Consider the following 14,909-nt stretch of genomic DNA (forward strand, 5'->3'; position numbering starts at 1 on the left):
CGAGAGGTGGTGAGTTCCCATTCAATGGATGTCTTCAAACAGAGGCTGGACAGACATCTGTCTGAGATGATTTAGTGAATCCTGCTTTGAGCAGGGGGTTGGACCAGATGACCCAGGAGGTCCCTTCCAACTCGACCATTCTATGATTCTATGAACATAGCCTAATGCTACAGGCAGCAGTATTTTTACTGTTACGATTATGGACATAAGGAACCCACCCAACCCCACGATAATTCAGTGGGGTCTGACAGGCGACACTGCCCCTCTCATGCGATGGAATTAATCGTGCACATACAGGGCTGTGGAGTTGGTAAGCCAAACTTCCGACTCCTCAATTTCCATGACACGGACTCCGACTCCCTCATACATGGCTCATGTTTAAGTAATAAATTTACTGTAGTACAGATTCATCTCAGATAAAAGTCTAGACCCTTAGATCAGGAATAGGTCAGACATTTATAGGACATTTCATAACTTTCCCAAATTCTTATGAAAAAATATTCAGCACATTCTGCATTGAACTACTGTACCCAATTTATTATATATTTTAGGAGTTGGAGTCGGTCCATTTTATTCCGACTCCACCAAAATGGACTCAGACTCCACATCCCTGGTGCACAATAATAATTTGTCCAGTATTACATGACTATCATCAAGTAACTCTACCATGCAAAATGTTAAAGGAGATTCCTGAAAATTAATCTTCAGGCGTGCAATGTTTTCCAGGCTCCCAGCTCTGCTTGCCTGGGGATGTTGCGCTGCTCAATGTTTGAAGGTTGGGCCTGGTGGCATGATTACACCATGAGACTGAGCTGTATGCTCTGATGCTATCCCTTAGTAGAGGATTGCGGAGAGACTGTAGCTGGCTGGATCCGAACAGCTTCAGAGCAGTACTTACAAGTAATATAGCTAATAGTTTGCAAGTGCCGCCAACCTACACCCCTCCCCCCCCCTTCCCTACGAGACCAGCCATCCTCTTATACTGCAAAGATGGCTGGTAACTTGGGCAATGAGCCATACACAATACAATTAAAATCCCTCCGTTCTTGAACGGAGAGGATTTTTCATAAAAGTAAATTGCAAAGTTGCTTATTTTTACGAGCACTTGCAATTTTAACCGTTTATCATGTTGAGACAACCTTTTTAAAGGCAATTCCTAGTCAGATCAAAGTGTCTGTTAAGCATGAGTCAAAACCTGTCCCAATTATGACTCTCATGATGTGAAAGTCTGGTCATTTGGTGCATAATTTCGCAACCATTAAAATATAATAATCCAATGTGGTCATGCTTTTTGCCTTTTATAGGTGTATTCCAATCTCCAAGATCCTATCCCAATATTTAGTAGGTGTAATATTACCAAATACCTCCAATTAGAAATATAGTATAGTTCTCCTGATAACATGTTGCTTAGCTGATGTGCAAGCCATTGTAGTAGCTTGGGTATCCATGATTACGACCACGAGCAACTAACTGCCGCTATGAGTGGTCGTACCATGGCTACCTAAGCTACTGCAGTGGCCTGCTCATGAGGTAAGTGACATAGGTTATGAGAACTACAGTACTGCTAATCGTTATTGGCACCCATGAAGTTTCACTACATAATGTGGAATATCTCCTGAAAAGAAATAAATCAAGTGAACGTTTTTTTGTATAGAGCACTCGTGTTAAACACAAAAGAGCAAGTGATGAACAATAATTTAAAACAAAAAACAATGGGAGGGAAAAATGGAAAATCCTAAAGCTTGCTGTGTCACTGGTATTGGCACCTTTACATTAACTTAGTTTGGAAACACATTTTGACTCGCCTGTGGTAAATCAAAGAGATTCACCTGTGATTGTCGGTGCCCATGTGACATGAATTAGCCAATGAATGATGACCTCAGTGTTTTAAAAAGCCACATTGTAGGCCCTGTTCCTTTGTCACAATGGTGAAGACAAAGGAGCTGTCTGAGGACATCTATTAGCAAACACAAGACTTCCAAAGGGTATAAAGCCATCTCCAAAGACCTTGGTTTCCTAGTTTCAACAGTGCGCAATGTTAAGAAGTTTGCCTAGCATGGAACCATCAAGAACCTCCCTGGATGTGGCGATGTCTTCGAAGGTTGGTGGGAATGGTGGAAAAAACACCACGTCAAACATCCAAAAACCTGAAGGCCAACCTGGAACAGTCTCGGGTCATGGTTTCAACAAGTAGCATACGCCGCACACTAAAGCAAGCAGAGCTTTATGGGCAAAGGCCAAAAAAGAAACCATTGCTGAAGAAAAGACATAAAAATGAACGACTGATCTTTACCAGAGTACCTTGACAAACCACAATCCTCCTGTGGAAAATGTTCTGTGAACAGATGAAACAAAAATAGAGCTTTTTGGCCAAGGAACAGTTTGTTTACAGACGGCGCAATGAAGCTTATAAGGAAAAGAACACCTTACTAATAGTTAAGCATGGTGGAGGATCCATAATGCTGTGGGGTTTCTTTGCCTCATCTGGTACTGGAGGCCTTCACTGTATCACAGGAATCATGAAATCAGATAATCATCAAGAGATTTTAGAGTGAAATGTCCTACCCAGTGTAAGAAAACATGGTTTGAGTCGAAGATCATGGGTCCTCCAGCAAGACAATAACCCAAAGCATACATCCAAAAGTATACAGGAATGGTTGATAAAGAAAAGATGGACTGTTTTAAAATGGCCAGCAATGAGCCCTGACCTCAATCCCATTGAAAATCTTTGGGGTGAGCTGAAATCGGCCATTGGGAAAAAGAACCCTGAAAACATTCAAGAGCTTGAACAAACTGCAAAGGAAAAGTGGGAGAAAATTCCAGCTGTAAAGTGCAAGAAGCTTATTGATGGCTACAATAAACCTTTGCAGGCTGTCCTCAATGCCAAAGTTTGTGCAACCAAGTATTAATTAGGGGTGCCTTTTATTGCTGCACATGCTGTTTTATTCTGTTTATTCTTTGTTTTTCAACTTCCATGTTGCAATTTCAATGTTTTATTGTTGTATTACTTTAGACCACTAATTAAAAAATCCTGAGTATATAACTTGGGTACATTTCCACTTATTTCTTAAGATATTGTACAGTCTATGAAAAAAAATGAAGGGGGTGCCAATAATGGTGAGCAGCACTGTATACTACTTCTGTAGTTTGAGGTATTTTCTATTATTAGTACTGAACCTACTACATTTTGATTGGTCCTTGGAGATAGGAATACCCCTTTTTAAGTTTTTTTTTCCCATCTGCGGTCCATTGCTCTATTCAGGCTGCAAAAACTTTAATGGGCAGTAAAATTACTGCAAAAGCCTCAACATGGGATAAATAAAGTACCATACTTGATTCTTGGTAGAATAGGTAGATTTGAGTTACTGAAAATGATTAGTTCTGACCAGATGAGGCTAAACTATAGCTAAACTAACTATATGCTTTCTTTCTGTAGAGCATTTGCTAGATAATAGTCACCGTAGCATCATCTCTTGATTCAGCTAGTGTTTCCCTGAAGTCTAAGAGGTTTGACAAGTGTTGATATTTTTTGTGATAATCATGTTGTTTTTGTAGTGTGATGGTGATAAATGTCAATAGTTGTGTTCCTGAAACTTTCATATTTTTACTACTGCTCTCGTGTGATAACAAACCTTTAAAACACAGGGCAAAAGAAAATTGGTAATCATGCTACCTGTGGCAATTGCAATTGAAACTGCCCTGAAATAACTGTGCATCCATGGCTGCTAATCAATAAAAAAAACAAAAACATATCCCTAGAGTGAAAAATCTTTAGCAGGAGTGTTCCCAAGTTTAAAAGATATCCACAGCATAGGGGATAATGTTCAGATCACATGGGGTCCAATCGCTATTTTCCCCCTTTAACGACCAATGACGTGTATAGCATGTCATGACGTGCCATGCCCTTCATGTAATTGAACTGTCACACTGTGAAAAAGCACAATGACAACTCCATCCTGACAGCGGTCACTAAGAGCTGGCCAGCGCGGGAAGCGGTGCTGGGACCACAGACTACGTAATATCAGCACTTTCCTGCACGATCACTGCCGGGGGCTCGGCTAACAGCCAGGGTCCGGTACCCCTTATGGTCCCTGGCTGATTAAGTCTCCAGATGCTGTGTTGGCATTTAGAAGGTTGTAAGAGGGAAGAGGGCTCATTGGAATCATTACAGGGAGTCATTGGTTGTCATGGCTCCCACAAGTCAAACTATAACCACCTGGTTTGTCAGGTAAGATGGCCTGTGAGACCCAGCCATAGGCAGGGTGTAGCAGGCATTTTGCCTTTGAAATCTCACAGCTCTCATGCATTGCAGTGCTGGTACATTGCAATGCATGAGACCAGTGATCAGACTAATGAAAGTTAAAGTCCCATAGAGGGATGAAGTAAAAGAAAAAAAGTTGAAAAAAATTTATTAAAACAAAAAAAACCACACACATACTACACTAATATACTTATTTACGTAAAATTAAAAAAGCACACATCTCATATCGTAGTGTCTGTAATGACCCAATCTATGAAACTGTCAAGCTAGATAACCCCTATATTATATTAATATAATATATTTTTTTTTTTTGTCCTACTGCTGGAAAAAAGTAGAATGAAACTATCAGACTAACTTAACTTTTTTTTTTTTTTTTTTTTATTTATCCCTGAAAACATTATCTTGTCTCCGCAAAAAATCAAGCCGTCATAGAGCTCAATCAGCGGCTATAGCTGTTGGAATAAAGCGATGCAAAAACAATTTTTTTTTGTAAGTTTTTGTGTAAAAGCGCCAAAAAAATCTATAAATGTGGTATCTATATAATCATATTGACCTGAAGAATAAGGCTGCCTTATCTCCTTTACCACATGGTGAATGGAATAAAAGCAAAAAAAAATAATTACTGAATTGTTTTTGTTCATTCTGCCTCCCAAAATCGGAATAGAAAGCGATCAAAACACATTGTGACCAAAAAATGGTACCAATAAAAACTTCAACTCATCCCGTAAAAAACAAGCCCCTCACATTACTGTCAGCAGAAATGTAGAAAAAAAAATTATAGCTCTCAAAATATGGCAATGCAAAAACTTGTTTTTAGAAAATAAAGGTTTCTTTAGTGTGTGTGATAATAGCAAAACCTAAAAAAATCTGGTATCCCTGTAATCGCACCAACTTGACGAATAAAGGTGTCTAATCTCTTATACAACACGAGAAACTGCATAAAAAATAACACCAACTCTTCACCTGCTGCTTATTTGTTTATTCTGCCTCCCAAAGATCGCAGTAAGGCTGAGCTCACATTTATCCTGCGCTGAGCGCTTGCATCGGGTTTCTGTGTAAATCTCTGAAATGTGATTCAGATGGAGCCCCGGGCAGAACATTCCCTATAATGAGGCAGCTTGAGGCACCGTGGATGCCGTCTGGCCTTTGGTCCGGCTGTGCCTGACTTTTTATGTTTGCATAAGTGATTAGCCACGGTTTTGTGCAGCTCTTAAAAGCCAGATATCGCCGAACAGAAACCAGACTGAGTCCAGAGTAACTGCCTCATTAGTTAATGGATCCCTCCCGGGTTTCATCCAAGTCACGTCATTCTGAGATTTAGATGGAAACCCCGATGTAAGTGCTCAGTGTAGAGCACAGGATAAATGTAATCCAAAATGTTATGTACCCTAAAATGTCACAAATAACAGCTTCTACTCAAACAAAACAAGTCCCTACTAAGGTTTGAAATCTGTTAGAAATATAGGGGCTTCCACATTATTGGTAGCACAAAGGCTCTGGAAAAGTGATGTGGCTCCTACCAAAAGAAATCCAGCAAAATCTGCACTTCCAAATCCAAATGCACCTTTGTGTGCCCACTATGCTTTTTTTAAGCTTTTCCGCAGCGGAAATGCTTGGTAGAAGGCCTGTTATGTTCCCCAATGATAATCCGCATGTGCTGTGCACATGCTTCGGAAACTTCCGCTGCGGATTATCATTGCAGAAAAAAACGCAGCACTACCAATTTTGCGGAAGCGCTGCGTTTTCGCCGCCATTGACTTGCATTGGAACGCATGGAATCCGCATCACTGGATCTGTACATACGGATTACATGCGTTTCAATGTGCGGATGGTACCCAGGTTTGGAGAAGAGGAGACTCTCCTCCTTACCCGGGTACCATAGAACCTGTGAAAAAAAGAATAAAATAAAAAATATTACACTTACCTTCTGATGGCCCCCGGCGTCCTTGTCTCTGCTTGCCGGCAGCTCGCGGTAGACTAAAGGACCTGCGCTGACATCATTTAGTCATGTGACAGGTCACGCGACCGCTGACGTCGGCAGGTCCATAAATCTACCGCGAGCTGCCGGCAAGCAGAGACAAGGACTCCGGAGGCCATCAGAAGGCAAGTATATTTTTTATTTTTTGACATTCTCTCGGGTCACACTATATAAATCCATGCCGTTTGCATGGATTTATATAGTGTGACCAAGTTGTCAAGCACTTTCCAAGTGATGCTAAAATAGTTTGGAAAGCGCTTGTCAACCCGCATGCAAAATGCATGTGAAGAACGCTTCACATCCGCATGTCCCTGGCAGGAAAAACGCATGTACAATCCGCATGTGTTTTTTCTGCCAGGGAGATGCAGAAACGCTCAGGAAAAATCCGGAGCATTTCTGCATCGTGGGCACATAGCCTGAGTGTGCTTAAATTGCCATTAGCATCCACATGTTTGGCATTACTGAAGTGAGAAGAGCCCACTGGGTTTGTTTTTCCAGAAGCATGAGCTGGGCACAATGTACAGGCACTACACTAGCAGATTTGTGTCTTCACTGTGCAACATCCACTGCTGCTTGTTTCTGGAAAACACCCATGGGGTCAAAATCCTCACCACACCTGAGGATGAATTCCCAGAGGGGCATAATTTCCAAGTTTGGGTCAATTGAGGGGGGATTCTGCTCTTCTGGCTCTTGAGGGCTCTATATATGGAGTCTGCAAACTATTCGGTTTTGGCTGCAGAAAAAAACTCTGCATATGAACATTTCATTAATCTCCTGTATGTTTTTGTTTTGCATACCGAAGCACAGTTGGTTTAACGATAGTTTTGTTTTGCGAACACATTTGATGGCTGCATCCTGAAACATGTATACAATAATGTAAAATAATAATTTTCTTAACAAATCCATTATTAGAAGAGATGGAACAAGCACAATAACCCACATCCAAATATTGGCATAAGTCACAAGGTTCAGCTCACTCCATGAGTGGTAAGAGCATGTGATTCCAGTCACTGACACATATATGATAAACGTGAAGTGAATATCAATAAGAACAACGCTCGGTAAATGTGTAGCCTGCCCTACTGGCTTCACAGAAGCGAACCTAAAACTGTTTTCATACCGAACACCTACTCCTGTGTGATTTTTGTCTTTAGAGTCAGAATTTGGTTGACTTCCATTGCTTCACATTAAGAAGTGATGTCAGGTTTCTTTTTTTTTTTTTTTCTCAAAAATATTGATTTTGGTGATTCTATAGCTGTACCCAAATGTTCTTCCAATATTTAAAGATTCTTTCAGTGCTTACCACTGGGTGTACATTTTGGGTACATCTATGTGATCATTTCTGCTACTTCAAAATCCACAAATGGTTCCGATTTGAACCAGATTTCCTTCTGTACGTTTGTAAAGGGAGAAATCCTCAGTGACAATCCGCAGCACTAAATGACAGGCTGCTGCTGGCAAGTTTACAGTGCTGTTCAATTTATTCTGCCGTTTTTCTCCAGTATGGATGAGATTTTGGAAAATCTGTTGCAAATCTTTTCTGTGCAGACTTAAGAATAAGGCTAGGGTCACACGAGTGTATAAAAAAAAAAAAATAATAAAAATAAAAATCGTTCTGATTTTCATCTAGAAAAGTAGGATGATTTTTTTCCCCCTCACTTGCCATCTGTGTGCAATCAGTTTTTTTACATTAGCAGTTATTAATCATTTACAGGACCATTTAGAGTTTCAGAATTGCAATGCACTTGAATGGGCGAGTTTCAGACTGAAATCGCTGCATGCTGCATTTTTTTTTTTCTCACACAGATTCAGTGGAAAAAAAATTGGTCATCAGCACTACTCAATTGAATAACATTAGTCCGAGTGCTAGCCACATTTTTTTTTTTTTTTTTTTTTTTTTTTAAATTGCTCGCCTGATTTTATATGGCAGTGAGAGTGAGCCCTAAGGCTGTACCTGCATGTCCATATTATATGGTCTGTGCTAAGATGGCAATTCCTGGTATTGGCTATGGTGCTGCTGATCCATACATTATTCACATGTCTTAGTGCAGTTATTTATTTTTTTTCTTGAACAGCACAGTGACCCAGAGTTTCATTGAGCCAGACACACATCCGTTTTAAAAACAGGCCCCTGTTTCCGTTCCGTAAGACTCGGAGCATATCCTGTTCTCCTCCGCTTTGAAAATATGATCCAGCCAGTAAAATCTATAGGGAATCCATGAGGCACAGGTGACTCTAGGAAGACTTACTTCAGGCACGCCTATTTTATTTTTTCTTCCTTATCCTCTGTAATTTTAGATAGTGTTAGGCTGTGTGCCCACTAAAAAAAAAAAAAAACTTGTTAGTAGGTCTGCCATGTTCCCCGATGATCCGGATGTGCTGTGCACATGCTGCAGAAATATTTGCTGCGGATTATCATTGTGGAAAAATACGCAACACTACCAATTATTTTGCGTAATCGCGGCGTTTTCTCCGCCATTGACTTGCATTGAATTGCTTAATATCTGCATGACTACATGTGCACAGGCGGATATTAAGCGATTCAATGTGCGGATGGTACCTGGGTCTGGAGAAGAGGAGACTCATCCAGACCCGGGTACCATAGTACCTGTAAAAAAAAAAAAAAAAAAAAAAAGGCACATTATACTCACCTTCTGATGGCCTGCTCTCTTCTATCCGGTACGTTGTGGCTCGCGGTGGTATAAAAGGACCTTCTATGACGTCATTCAGTCATGGAAGGTCCTTTTACACTACCACGGGAGACCAGACGCATCGGAGAAGGAGACCAGGGGCCATCGGAAGGTGAGTATATGTTTTTTTTTGTTTGTTTTTTTTTTAACTAACTTGGTCACACTATAAAAAAATCCATGCCGATTGCATGGATTTATATAGTGTGACCAAGTTGTCAAGCACTTTCCAAGTGATGCTAAAATCGCTTGATAACCCGCATGCAGAAATCGCATGTGCAAAACACATGACAAAGGCATGTCCCTGGCTTAAAAACCGCATGTACAATCCGCATGCATTTTTTTTCTGCCAGGGAGATGCAGAAACGCTCAGGAAAAATCCGGAGCATTTCTGCATCGTGGGCACATAGCCTTAATGTACTCTCCAAGCGCCATTCAACAATTCAAAGTATCTTTATCACACAGCACTCTGAGTGCTGAAGCCTTTTACAATGTAAACCTATGGAGCTTCGTTCTGACGCTCCATAGGATTACATTGTAAAAGCAGTTTCCAGGTCATATGGAGCTCGGTGTGATAAGAGACTAAATTGCCATCATGTGCTCCAGAAGAAGAGGGGGAACAGCGCTGAATACCAGAGAAGACTGCGATCGGTGAGTATATTAACACCCTGACACTACACTAACAGGCTATGTTCACATGTTGCGTTTTTGCAGCGTTTTTTTTTTTTCTCTTTTCATGCAAATATTAAGCTGTGTTTTACAGTGCCAGCAAAGTCTCAGATTTCAGAAATCTCATGCACACAACTTGGCTTTTTTATCTTGACTGTTTTGGTAAAGAGCTGCGTTTTTGCAAAATGCATCATGTCACTTCTTTCAGTGTTTTTCACTCATAGAAAGCAATGGGTAGGTGCAAAAACGCAACAAAAAATGCTGGTATCATGTTTTGGTGCCAAAACCTGAGGAAGTTGATTGTTTGTTTTTCTGCAAAATTAACCCCTCAGTGACCAATAGACGTTGTTTTGTTTTTGTTTGGTTTTTTTACTGACCTGCGATACAAGAGACTAGCGTTCCCCGACTGGTGACTATCCTGGTATTGTCACCTGTACATTAGAGCTGACAACTTGCTGCATCAGCCATGATCAGTATTGGCACAGACCATGGACGTTCAACCCCTTAGATTATGCTGTCAATAGTGACTACAGAATCTAAATAGTTAATTGTGTGGGGGCTCCCTCTTTAACCTCATCGGCACCCTGAGATCTTGATTGTGTGGTCCTGATGTTTGTCATGGTGGGTAACGGCAGAGGCCTTAGTCTGCCGGCTATAGCGGCCTTTTCAAAGGTTGTCAAAATTTAGGTGGTAAAAATAAACTTTTTCATTCTTGTCATGCCACTTTCCATTACTTCCTGAAAATAACCAGAAGGGTTAATGAACTACCTGAAAGTAATTTTAAATACGTTGAGGGGTGCTGTTTTAAAATGGTATCACTTTTGGGTGGTCTCCAACATATAGGACCCCCAAAGTCTCTTCAAAACTGAACAGGTCCCTATAAAAATAAGTTTTGTAAATTTCCTTGAAAAAATGAAAAATTGTTACATTTTTTAAACCTTCTAAAATGCGAACAAAATAAAACACTTTACAAATGGTGCTGATGTAAAGCAGACATGAGGGAAATATTGTTAATGTTTTTGTGTGGTAGGACTATTGGGATTAAAGGGATCGTCATTCAAAGTTTGAAAAGTTCAATTTTTAAAACATTTTTGTCAAATTTCTGATGTTTTGTGTTTTATTTATAAAAATATCAACCTAAATTTACCATTAAGTATCAGTCTCAAAATCAATTGGATATGTTGAAGTGTTCCAGAGTTATTACTGCATAAAATGACACTGGTCAGATTTCAAAAAATTAGTCCGGTCACGAAGGGGTTAAGAGTCAGCTCACCAGTCAGAATCAGTCGGTTGCACGGAACTCCGTCCTGATCAGACTCATCAAATGGCAAAGAAGAAGATTGCGTTCCAGCTCCAGAAAAAATATGGCAATTTTTTGTATAAAAACGTAGTTTGACAAATGCTAATAACAGCATGGCACTAGGCATAATTCAAGGAGAATGAGCGATGTGTTTCAACCGCACACTGCCGTGTTAATCTTGGCTCAGGATTCCTGCTGTGGTGCCGGTATTACAAAGCACAGGACGCATGATACGGACTCGTAAGAACAAGCTTAAGCCTCTTAGTGGTCCATTTCTCGTGTGCGTGTTCCACCTGGACTTCCCACAGTTACATGATTCATTAGTCTATGGTGTTGTGTGCAAGTTCTTGTTTATACTTATTTTTTTATGGAACATTTGTCAGCTGAAAAATAACTGAGACCTGTCAGTTTTGTGATCCAAGTCCCTGATCCAAAATAACCTTTGAGTGTATCTGTCCGTGACAGTCATGGGCAGGACACAGATGCCATATGTATGCTGCCTGGTTTTTAATGCTTTGATGGATAGCAGAAGCAATTTTTTAGTAAAATCGGCCTGGTTTTTAGCATGCAGAGGGAAAAAAACAGACATCTAAATGAGGCCCAACATGAAGGCTAGGGTCACACAACCGGTTTTCACTCATCTGAGAGAATTGGGCTGACTTTTATGCTGATCTGATTTTCTCAGATGTCAACAATACAAAAAAAAATTCTCCATTCTGTCAGTCTGTGAAAATCAGACTGCACTCAGATGTCATCCTAGTGTGATCTGTTTTTTTTTTTTTTTTTTTTTTTTGTTTTTTTTTTCCCCCTATGTGCGCTTAGATATGAATGGCCGCATGTAATCAGATAATCGCATTCAACTTGTGTTTTGTTTTCGCTCCAAGTCTGTTCAAGGGAGAATTGAACATGTGCACTGCCCCATAGTATAACATGGGGATAAGTGTTATCCGTCAAAACAGATAGCACTTGTCTGATTTCTATGATCGTGTGCACAAGCTTTTATAGAGATGGCTGTATATAAATACCTAGAGGTACTGTATTGTAAACGAAGCAATGGGGAAAAGCGGTGACCTGTAGTTAAAATTGTATTGGCTTTAGCTTGCAGCTAATAAGCCCCATCTTACTGATAGCAGCTTTTCGTAGCTGATACCCTGGTGTAAAGGCAGGGATCAGAGTTGACCCTCTATAGCCCCATTTTCCCCACCATGGCGCACTTGTTGCTGGTGGGCTGCCATGACAGCAGGGGGTCTACTACTGATCCCTGATACCTGCCATTTGAATTTATTGGGCAGATCCTAATCGGCTGTATTTCATTTCAACACTTACAGGCAATCCTACACTACAATACTCAAATTAAGTCTCCTAAAGAATTGCAGTGTACGGATATCCAAAATAGATTTCATCTATGGGTGGGTGACCTGTCCCAGTATGACCTGGTCTTGCTTGTTGTAGAAAAGCCATTAAATGATTGATATATGATCCATTCGCAGTGCATCTTCTCTGTAGGTTTACCATATGATGCTGGAAAGCGCTCAGCGTCCAGACCAAGTGGGTTTGGAGGGTGTACTTTTTTTTTGTGCAATTCTATACATGGCAAAATGCAAAAAAAAAGGATACTATGCATTTTAAGGCTGCTGATTTGCCATGGCACCCCATGATGGTACTACAGGGAGGAGGGCAATGACATTCCCTCTGTCAGATGCCTTAGATTCCACTGTCCCTATTGACTATAGCATCAAAGAGGTTAAGCAGTTGGGATCGCGCATACTACCTGTATGTATGTTGAAGCAAAGTGTTTTCATCAAGTATATTGTATTTGGGTAATGGATGCTGTATGGAAATAATTCTTTTCTCTTTTCTTGTTTAGGCAGAAGAGGCTTCTGTACAGATTTCTTTTTAATGTAGTCGGGACACCCTGTAATGGGCCAGAAGTTGAAGCAACTAAGAATTGTTTTATTTTCTTAACATTTTTAGCTAATTTTAACAGGTAAGAAAAGAAATATCCTGTATTATATACTTCTTTTTTTTTTTTTTTTTTTTTTTAAGGGAGGAGGTGAACTGTTTTTAAACTACAGCTATAGAGGCATATAATATATACAAATATCTTAGCGGCTGGTATGTTAATGCAGCAATCTTTCCCCTTATTATGGTTGCTGGCTAAAAATAAATGGCAGTGCTTGCCACCGCTCTGCACATCCTTTCATAGTATGTTCTCTTTTCCATGCATTAACCAGTTTCCATTCCTATACATGTAACTCCATATTCATTGCATTTTAATTGTGTATAGTAACCAGGTGATGCTACTTCCTTGGGTACAATCATTCATGATTTTTGTGTCCCCGTATTTAACGCCTAGGGGAAATACTATACTGGCACTGAATACTCTGCTCTGGATTACCAGTAAATTTTAAAGTTGTCCCATAAGCCTATACTACCTAACTACAGGATGGTTGATAACTGTATGGTTGTTGAGATCCCAGTCCCGTGTGGATAAAGTTGTAGTGAGCATGTGCGACCATTGCATATGTTCCATGAGTGACTTTGGGCCTCCCGGTCTCTGCAGCCAAAACCCCAACAATCATGTTCTCATCTATTCTGTGGATATTGTGGAATATGTTAATGGGAGGACCTTCTACATAAAACTATAGGTAAGGGTGTATGGGCACTATTACATGAGTAAATCAATACTTGCTGGAATTCTCTACCATTATGGAAAAATCAGTCGTCAAAGATATATGCTAATTCACTGCAAGTGCATTGGGGCGTGACAAAGCACTTGCAACTCTCCGGCCTTCGCTATTTATTTCTTCCCAAGCGCCTGCATTTAATGGAACAGTCCAACTTTTGTCATCTGCCCACCCTTGCACAAGTTCAGTATGGTTGGGGCTGATTTGTCAGTCAAATTCCGCAGATGGGCACCCAGCATGACAAAGGAGTGGGGGCCTGAGAGCTGGAAGTGCTTTGATACACCCAATGCACTTCCAGCTGATTTGTGTCTAACTTCAGCGCTTGCTTTCTACACGAGGTATCGATTTACTCAGGGTAACAGCACTTATGCTGCCAAACCTTTATCGTTTTAGGTAGAAACTTCTCCTGACAGGTTTCCTTTAATCTAAGCTTCACTTTTGTAGCTTCTTTTCTTACCAGTTTGTAATGGTTTATACAGCAGTTTCCTCATGTACCTTCATTACTGAAAACTCTCCTTTTAAACTGCAGTAGATTTTGTTCCAAATGCGCAAAATACATGTTCCTCCATTGTAAAGATCTTTTTGGTTTGCCCAAAAGATCATTGTTTTTGGTATCGTGTCATCCTGTGTAAACAGGACTCGCACCCCCAAGAATTATGGCAGGCTATGCGCACTGATCAGTCTTTACAGATCTATGCCACATCAGATGTGCACTGAATGACCAGCAAACTACCGCCAAACATGTCGCCAGTCAGCGCTCGCTTAACAGTGCAGTGTAAACCTTAGTCTATAGGTGTGAGACATTGAGGACATGGAAGACATTTCCCCACTTTGAGCACATTAAGCTGACCTCATACTCTGCCTCTGACTGTGGGGTCGGATTATACAGGGGTTGTTTGATACAGTGGAGATGCTGTAGAAAAAGTGCAATAAAACCTTTTTAATTCAGCCCTTTTGCATTGTAACTTAATTTTAGCTGCTTTGTCTCTAAAAACTTTGGTTTCAAAAGTGCCTTTACAATTCTCAGCTATCCGGTTGAATTAAGAAGTTGTGATAAGTCCAGCCACTTGCCCGGTTCAGCATCCTAACTTCATGGTAAAGAGTCCACAATTTGAACAAGCACACAATATAATACAAACACCCCTACCCACCCCTTTTGTTGCATTATTAAAGGGAACCTGACAGCTGATCCCTGGACAGCATGCATCAGACACTGGCTGTATGATCTCAGCCATTTGTTTGGCTCTGAAGCGCTGCGGCATTGAAAACCTCATATGGTACATGGGTATGCAGGTATTCTAATATCCGGTTAACTATTTCCTTTTAC

General features: G+C 40.5%; 1 protein-coding gene across 8 annotated transcripts in view; it reads left to right on the plus strand.

Annotated features, from left to right (window-relative positions):
- The window catches only part of PPP6R3 (protein phosphatase 6 regulatory subunit 3), a 93,694-nt gene that overhangs the window by 14,746 nt on the left and 64,039 nt on the right, over nucleotides 1–14,909 (plus strand). For all 8 annotated transcript variants that reach the window (XM_073658020.1, XM_073658021.1, XM_073658023.1 and 5 more), the window contains exon 2: nucleotides 12,763–12,882. The gene's annotated coding sequence lies outside the window, so the exon portion shown is untranslated. The remainder of the gene's footprint in view (nucleotides 1–12,762; nucleotides 12,883–14,909) is intronic.

Source organism: Phyllobates terribilis, unplaced genomic scaffold, assembly GCF_046119375.1.
Source record: "Phyllobates terribilis strain yellow unplaced genomic scaffold, ASM4611937v1 Scaffold_13__5_contigs__length_258822181, whole genome shotgun sequence".
Lineage (NCBI taxonomy): Eukaryota > Metazoa > Chordata > Amphibia > Anura > Dendrobatidae > Phyllobates > Phyllobates terribilis.